Here is an 8,980-nt window from a genome sequence, read left to right as displayed (position 1 = left end):
CACGTCTCTGCTGCCACTCTATCACCCCCCCAAGACCAACCCGTCAGCATCCACACACAGTTCCTACACACGCCTTTCCCCAAAAAGCGATACGCCGGATCCGATGCATCAAGTGCCCTCACGGCACCTGTGTGGGTGAGATGAAATAGTAACTATGCACGAGGATCATAGAAAACGAGGGTTGGAGGTCCCATCTAGTCCAACCCCTGCTCCAAGCAGGACCAGCCCCAGCTACATCGTGCCAGCCAGGGCTTTGTCTACCTGGGCCTTAAAACCTCCAACGATGGAGACTTCACCGCCTCTTTGGGTAACTTGTTTTACACTACCCTCCTAGTCAGAAAGTTTTCCCTACTATCCAACCTAAACACCCCTGGCTGCAACTTGAGGCCGTGGGGCGCCTGTACACGAGCATGGCGGCTGCTCCAATGTGCTGGAATCCCAGCGGGTCGGAGCAGACTCAATTAATTGAGTCTCAGTTAATTCAGCCTGCAGGAGCGTGGCAAGTCCTGCGCTCCAGCAGCCTCCTGAGTCTCGGGTATCAGTGTCCCCGTGCTAAAAAATGACGGCGGGGGTGCTTGAACTAAAGCTGTCACTCAAGCATCCTCAGCGCCATTTTTAAGCATGGGGACACTGATACACAAGACACGGTGGCACTTTAATTAGAGTGGCTTTTGGAGCTGCTCTAATTTAAGTGCCGCCTCCCATGGAGCACGTGTAAATGTGCCCATTGCTCCTTGTCTCATCTGCCCCCACTGAGATCAGCCCAGCTCCATCTTTGCAGCCCCCCTGCAGGGAGTCGAAGGCGGCTATTCAATCCCCCTCGGTCTTCTCTTCTCCACACTAAATCAGCCCAGTTCCCCCGGCCTCTCCTCGCCAGTCATGTTAATAAGACTCGCACAGAAAAATATAAAGGGCAGAGACATACATACACCATTAGGAGCACACGTCTCACAGGACAACCGCTCCTCCTCCGGCCTCGCTGTCCTCCGACTCCAGGGAGATCTGTGTAACACCTTTCAAAGGCAAACTTGAGAACAAAAATCCATAGACTGGCCAGTCAACAAAAACCAAGGGCTTAATATTGTTGTTAGTTTTGTGGCACATTAAAATTTACCAGCCTCCCAAATTCTTTCCACACTAGAAAGGTGAGAATGACCCACCTGCCTTCTGATGGGCCTTGATCTCTGTCCGCAGCTTCTTTTCTACTGCTAAAGCAATTTGTCTCTCCCCAGGACCAGCAATTGTTCTTTACTGTACCAGGCTTGCACTGCTCAGACCTGATGAAGACTGCGTTGCATTCAAAAGCTTGTCTAAGCCTACCCCAGCTGTGCGGTTCTTCCGGACACACACATGCACGCACACAAATTTACAGGCGTGTGCGCGCGTGTGCGTATGGTATGTACGGCTCACCTGGGACAAGATGTATCCCCGTAGGTTGGTTTCCTTGGGCGTAAGGGGCAGGCGTTTCTTCCACAATCAACCGGCCTCGAGTTTCTTCCATGACTGACAGGAGCCAAAACATGATGTCGAGCCTGTTTATGCTCGCAGGTCAGTCTGCCAGGACTCCACAGCTGGGCTTCTGTGGTCAGCCCTAAAAATAAAATAAAATACAATTCTTAAATCATTTGCAAGCATTTAAATATACACAGACGCAGCTGCTTCCAGGCAGAAAGGGCAGGGGGGGACTTCCCTTCTTAACCTAGAGAGCCCCTGTGGCATCGCTTCAGTCCTGCGTGCAGGATGGAAGGATGCTGGCTTGCTTTGTGCCAGCTGGGAAGCGGGTTTTTCATTTATTTTTAAATAGCAAAAAAAAAGAGCATTCACTATAAGGGGTGTCACACCCTCCCCCCACTCCTGTAAAGCGTAGGGGTGGGAGTTTATGTCTCTCCTCGCTGGCACTAAAATAGCTCTGAATGTGTGTCTTTGGTTAAGCAATACGGCAGTTCTCACTTACAGATCAAGACGTGCCAGGGTCCAAGGTCCTGGCCTAGGACTCTGGGCCTGGTCCAAGTTCAGGGGTCCCCTCGCTGCGTGATGCTGGACAAGCCGCTTTGCTTCTCCCCGTCTCTGTCCCAGCTGGTTGGAGCGGCAGGGCTTTGGGCTGGATTGTAAGTGGTGCTTCAAAGTGCTCTGGGCACTCGGAGACTTAAAGCGAGATCCTATGCCGTCCTGCTCCAATCTCTGAAAAACCAGGCTACTTTTGCAGCATGCCTTCCGCTGGATGGTAAAGACGCAAAATGCAGCAGCTCCAGTTGCCCTCCCTCCTCTCCAGAGCTGGAGCAGGGTGGCGGGACGAGGGGGTTTCACTCAGACACCCGAAAGGCGGTAGGACCTGACCCTTCGGGATTGGGGCAGTCTGTGCCAATCTAGCGCACTTATTAGAGGACGCTCCCTTATTAGAGAGGCTTTCCCTAGAGACACTGCAATCCCTGGGCTGCATCTCCTTGCTGTCCAGCCCCAGCTGTCCTTCAGCCAAGCCTCGGCCTCAGAGCCAGGCCTCACGGAAAGTGCTTTTAGCCACGTGCCTGCTTTAGTCTCTCCCCAAGCACTGCTGCTGGGACCAAGACTCAGACGGGGCTTCCCCAGGGGCGCAAAGCCCTTACCCCAAAACGACCAACAAAGAGCCTGCCAGCTCCCCTGCAACACCCTGCTGCAAAGGCTTGTTGGATATGGTGCACGGCAGGGTGATTTCTTAGCCCCAAAGCAGCCGAGAGACCCCAAGATGCAGACAGGACGGCAGGGCTGGGTGGGAACGGGTCCGGGCTCAGCTTTTTAGAGGTGCTCGATGCCTACCAGAGCATCCAGGCCTCTTTTCTCCTGCTCCAGTACCCGCGGCAGGGAGGTCAAAGCTGCACAGAGCAAAGCAGGGCGCTCGCCCCACCTGTCATCCCAAGGGGGAAAGTGCCACCGCGACGCCAGGAAGCAACACCCAAACCCAGATCTCCGGGCTGAGCCCCAGCCCTGAGCTCAACCAGGGAGGAGGAGACGCAAGCCTGACGTGGACTTTCCCTGCCCCCCCACCCCATGCATTTAGGACTGGGCTCCTCCACTCCCAGGCCCTCTGCCGCTCGCCTAGGGACTGTTTTCATCTGGCTCCAGCTGGCAGAGAGGCTCCTCACTGAGCTCTCCTGCTTCGGGGCCAGGCCTGCTGGATACCCCAAGGCGCCGGAGCTGCCGGTCCCCGCCAGCAGAGCTGAAACATGGCCGGGGAGCTGCACGGAGGGAACAGGGATGGGCGGGGGAGAGGAGAGGAGACACGCTGGAGGACCACACACACACCGCCTGATGCTGCCAGCTCCAGCCCGCAGCAAAGTCTTCCCTGCCTTTCCCAGCAAACCCGGAGCCAGGGGAGGAAAAACCCACCCACATTCACGTCAGAGCCCAGGAAAGGGGGGCAGGGGGATTAAGGAGGACTGAGGCCTCTTCCAAACACCCGGGGGCACGGAGGAGTGATCTCACCTCCAGGCCCCAACGCCTGCTCAATCCTGCTTTCAGAAGAAGGGGTGAAAAGGAGGGAGGGAAAAAAAAAGTTATGACGAAATCGCCCTTCTCGGCCCTCGCCCAAATCCGTGCCGCAGCTCACGTGTCAGACCGATGCCGTGCGCTCGGGGAGGAGAGCCGCTGGCGGCACCCCCGCAGACCGTGCTGCCGACACAGGCCGCAGACGAAGCGGCTGCCGGACAGGAGCCGACGGGCACAGCCTTGTCCCGGGCGTGAAGCCTGGCACCCAGGATGCAAAGCATTGGAGGATCGGGCCTGGCCTCCCGCGGCTCGGCAACCTGGCATCTCACCTGCCTTGAGCCCAAAGGGCACCTAATTGGGATGTCCCCCCTCGCATGCATCTTCCCATCTCCCTTCTCTGCTGGAGCCGACGTCAGGGTGAGGGGTGGGCGCTGTTTGAGCCTCACTGAATTTGAAATAAGAGCCCCAAAATACAGTGATGTCTCCGTGCCCACCCGGCACTGGCCAAACCTGTCACAGGCAGAGAGCAGCCCATCGCTGCTGCAACTTCGGCTTCCCGGGACGGAGGAGGCCGACACATGCAAAGACGGTTCCCTGCAAGGACTGCAGGCCTCGGCCACGGGGCTGCAGCTCGGGCCAGCCTGCTGCTAAGTCCCGTCCCGACGCTGGCAGCTCCAACAAGGGCTGATCCCACGCAAAGTTTCAGTTTGCTCAGGTCACGTCGCGTCTCCACCTGCATCTGAGTTGGCAGGACAGATGCACGTGCTAACAAAACCGGGGTGATGAGCAATTTAACGAGGGGGGTGGCAGCAAGCTATCCAGCTACAGGCACAGCCCCTCTTCCTAGCACGACCATCACGGAGATAGAGGAGGGCTTGCTCAGGCAACATGCAACCAGCTGCATCCATGCAGTTTTGTGGGAACCAAGACAGCAGCCTTGTGCGGTCAGGGAGCCCCACAGAGGTGTTAGAAATGGAATATTGTTAGAAATGGAGTATTGTTAGAAATGCACAGCTTGCATCTTGCACCCGATAAGAAAGAAACACTGCCAAGGACTTTTTTCCTTGCCCAGACTTGCCACAGCTTTTCTTATGCTAAATCGCAGACTCTCCCCCAGCTTCTCCCTAGCCTTTCTCATGCAGATTACAGAAGCTGGAATGCAACTCACTGTGTCCTTGAAAAGGGGGGGGGGGTTTGAACTCTTGGTGACCTATAGTAGTTTCTGAGCATGCTTAATTAGCTGATGCATATTTACCTCTCCGCCCTGCATACTTAAGTAGTTAATTATACTATACATGCGATGTATGTAGTGATGTAACCACATGTATGCTTGTATGAAACAGAAGTGAGCTGTAAGAGTTCCTGTTTCTGCACACGTGACCAGGAGGGAGGAGATAAATACAGCCTGCAAAATTCCTTTGTGGGTTCAGAGTAATCTGAGTTCTTGACTCTGCTCTGACCCTATTTGCAAATACACCTTTTGTGCCATCTAATGAGTGTATGTCTGATTTTTGTGGCCTCCAGAGAAACGAACCGCTTTATACATCAATCTGGCGACGCAGATGGGACGTCTCTGGATCACCTCAGGGCTCAGTGACAAGATCGTCTCTGCCACCATGGGGAGTGTGCACCGAGCTGCCTTTTTGGGCTCGCCCAGGGGGTTTGAGACGTGAGTCGGGGTACCCGAGAGATTAAAGGCTCCTGTGCAAAATTTTTGGTTCCTGAGGATGCCAGACACACATTCCGGCATTCTGATCTAGATCTCTGGGGTATCTGAGTGAGTATATGAATTCCCTTGCCCAATTTGGTCTGGATCCGGGAACAAAAACGTGTTCAATTTACCGGGGGATTTTCGGCCTGGTTTTTGTTGCGAACCGTCTGTAACTAGGATCTTTTGGTATTTGGTGTGCGTTGGGCACACTTTTGTGGGCATTAATATGGGTGCGGGTTGCTCCTGTGTAGAAAACTCGGATACGCCTTTAAGTTATATATTACAAAACTTCAGTAAATTTGCAAAGCAGGCAGATTATGGAGTGAAGATGAAAAAGGGTGATTTAATTAAGTTTTGTCAACTCGAGTGGCCAACATTTGGGGTCCACTGGACCCCGAAAGGATCCTTTGTAGTAAAAGAAATGATAGTTATCCGTGAAATAGTTATGCAGAACGGATATTGGAATCAATTTCCTTATATCGATTGTTGGTTGTGGGTGGTTCAAAATCAGCCACCTTGGATTAAGAAATGCTTAGTAAAGTCTCATGTGATGGTTGTTAAAGGAAAGACTCGAGGAGGACCGCCTGTACTCCCTGAGTCTAATGAGGGGGGGAATTCTGAATTGGCTGAGTATCGGACCCGCTCTCCGGTCACCCTGTCAGGTAGCGAGGATGAATCAGATACCTCCTCGGGATCCAGTCCCTCTGCACCACTGCTCCTTCCCTCAGGGAAACCACCACCGGGGTATCAAAGCATACCTAATGATTCAGAGCGTGAGCCTCAGCCAAGTGACCCATCTGAATCAGGGAATAAGGGCTATTATTTGCGCAAGACTGTAGAATCACAGCCGGTGCTGAATTGCCCGATGCAAGAGGTTATCGGAGAGGGGGGCAATGCAACTTTTTTCTACACCCCATTTAGTACTTCAGATTTATTTAACTGGAAGAATCAGAGCCCCTCTTTTCGTGAAGACCCTGAAAAGATGAGGGACCTGTTTCGATCTATTGGGCAAATCCATCGACCCACTTGGGCTGATGTCCAGATAATGCTCCAAACCCTCCTGACCCCGGAGGAGAGAAGATTAGTGTTGGGGACGGCAGAGTGCATTGCAGCAGCCAGGGTAGAAGCGGAGGGAGCTGCTGGTCGTACCCTGCGTGATACCTGCCCTGTTGAGGAACCGAGATGGGATAATCATACTGCAGAAGTAAGAGAGCTGAGTGCACGGTATCTGGGGATTATAGTGGAAGCAATGGTGAAGGCAGTGCCTCGGGTTACTAATCTGTCTAAATTGTATGAAGTTAAAGGAGAAGAGAGAGGGGGAACCGAGAGGTCACCTCATGCGGGCAGAGGAAAAGGGTGAGGACTCAGAATGAAGGGGACGGGGATCTAAGACCACTACCCTTCAGGTTGGAGCCCGAGAAGATCCCATGGTAACCATTAGGGTTGGTGGCAAAAACTTTGAAGCCTTGGTGGATACTGGGGCTACATTTTCAATGATTCCAGAAAACGCCCCCTGTGCAGGAACTAGTGAACAGCATGTACTTGTGGAAGGGATTGAGGGAACACAATCCCGACTCCCTGTTTGTAAACCACTCCTCACCAAAGTGGGGGACCATTTGCTTGAGCACTCCTTTGTATATTCTCCAAGTTGCCCGGTTGCACTCCTTGGGCGGGACCTACTTACAAAATTGCAAGCTGAGATATTTTTCAGAGACAACCAGATGGTGGTCCAGCTACCTGTCAAGCAGAGCTCGAACTATCAGATGGCTCTCCTGGAGGACCGACGCCCTGCAGTAAGTTCGGAAGATCACATGACTGGAGTAGACCCTTCGGTATGGGCTGGTGGAACCCCTGCATGAGCTAAGTCGGTCTTCCCGGTAAGGATCATACTCAAGGATGGGGAGGGGCCCGTTCGGGTAAAGCAGTACCCACTCAGCCGAGCGGCCAGAGCTGGACTCAAGCCGTTAATAGAGAAATACAAGAGGTGCGGATGGCTAGGGAAGGGTCCTCACCCTATAACACCCCCATTCTTGGAGTGCCGAAGGCAGATGGGGTCTCATACAGACTGGTCCAAGACCTGTGAGCAGTAAATAAGAAGGTCCTTTCAGACCATCCTGTAGTCCCGAACCCTCACACGATTTTGACACAAGTACCGGGGGAAGCTGAAATATTTTCAGTGCTAGATTTGAAAGATGCTTTCTTCTCCATTCCCCTTCACCGAGAGAGTCAAAAATTGTTTGCTTTTGAATGAGAGGACCCAGATACTTTCCATAAAACCCAACTCATGTGGACAGTTCTTCCACAAGGATTCATAGCAGCCCCCCATATTTTTGGACTTGCCCTTCAGAAGGACTTGGAGGAGTGGAAGGGATCACACCCCGCAGTGACTCTCTTCCAGTATGTGGATGACCTGCTAGTTGCAAGCCCAAACTTGCAACTCTGCGAGAAAGCCACCAGGCCACTGCTAAACACTCTAGGGGGAAAAGGATATAAAGTCTCTAGAGAGAAAGCCCAAATATGTCAGCCTCAAGTTACATTTTTGGGATATAAGCTCTCAAAAGGAGTCAGAGCCCTGAGTGCAGATCACATACAGGCAATCCAAGGTCTATCCCCACCTAAGTCACCCAAGGAGCTGCGGGCATTCCTAGGGCTAACTGGGTTCTGTCGACTATGGATACCAGATTATGGTGGGAAGGCTAGACCACTGTATGACTCCCTGACTAAGGAGAGTCTCACTGATTGGAAATGGAATAAAGAAATGCAGCATGCCTTTGATCTACTTAAGGCAGCATTAACCCAGCCCCCTGCCCTGGCCATCCCAAACAGTAAAAAGCCATATCGACTGTATGTTCATGAGAATCGAGGGGTTGCATCAGGGGTGCTGACGCAGCCATCAGGCCCGACCTGGAGACCCGTGGGATATTACTCAAAGGTTCTAGATCCAGTTGCACTCGGGTGGCCAGCCTGTCTTCGGGCTGTGGCAGCCACAGCAGTGGTTGTTGAAGAAGCCCAGAAGATAGTCATGGGTGCGGACATGGAAATACTCACCCCACGTGGAGTTCCCCAGATGCTAGGGACTGAGGGAGGAAAGTTTCTCAACCGCTCCAGACAATCACGGTATGAGATATTTTTGCTCTCTAATCCAGGACTTACTTTCAAACATACTACAGCCTTAAACCCTGCAACCTTGCTGCCGGAGCCAGGGCAACCGACGCATGACTGCCTTGAGGTCCTGAATCAAACCATGCAGGTGCGGCCTGATCTTGCTGAGGACCCAATTGAAGACCCAGATGCTGAATACTTCGTAGACGGCTCCAGCTCTGTCATCGATGGAAAAAGACAAACAGGATGTGCAGTGGTAACCTTGGATAAGGTAGTATGGAGGGAGTCATTGCCGAGCTCATGGTCGGCACAGGCCGCGGAACTCACTGCGCTCACCCGAGCATTACAGCTGGGGACAGACCAGCGGGTTAATGTATACACTGACTCTCGCTATGCTTTTTCTACAGTCCGTGCGCACGGACTATTGTGGTAAGAAAGGGGTTTCATTACGGCTTCTGGGAATAAAATTGCTAACGGCCCTCAGATTATCAAGCTACTAGAGGCACTCCACCAGCCTAAAGAGGTAGCAGTCATTCATATGCGGGCCCATGGGAAGGCTGCTGAGGAAAAGCATAAGCTTGGAAACACAAAGGCTGATGCGGCAGCAAAGGAAGCCGCATTTATTGGTGGAGAAGCGGAGGAAGTATCCAGGCAGGACTTGTCCCATGCCATATGGCCAGATATCCAGGATTTAGTTCCACAGTA

This window comes from Crocodylus siamensis, chromosome 4 (genome assembly GCF_052110815.1).
Source record: "Crocodylus siamensis isolate JL-2025a chromosome 4, ASM5211081v1, whole genome shotgun sequence".
Lineage (NCBI taxonomy): Eukaryota > Metazoa > Chordata > Crocodylia > Crocodylidae > Crocodylus > Crocodylus siamensis.
The sequence above is the reverse complement of the archived record's forward strand: the minus strand, read 5'-3'. Positions refer to the sequence as shown.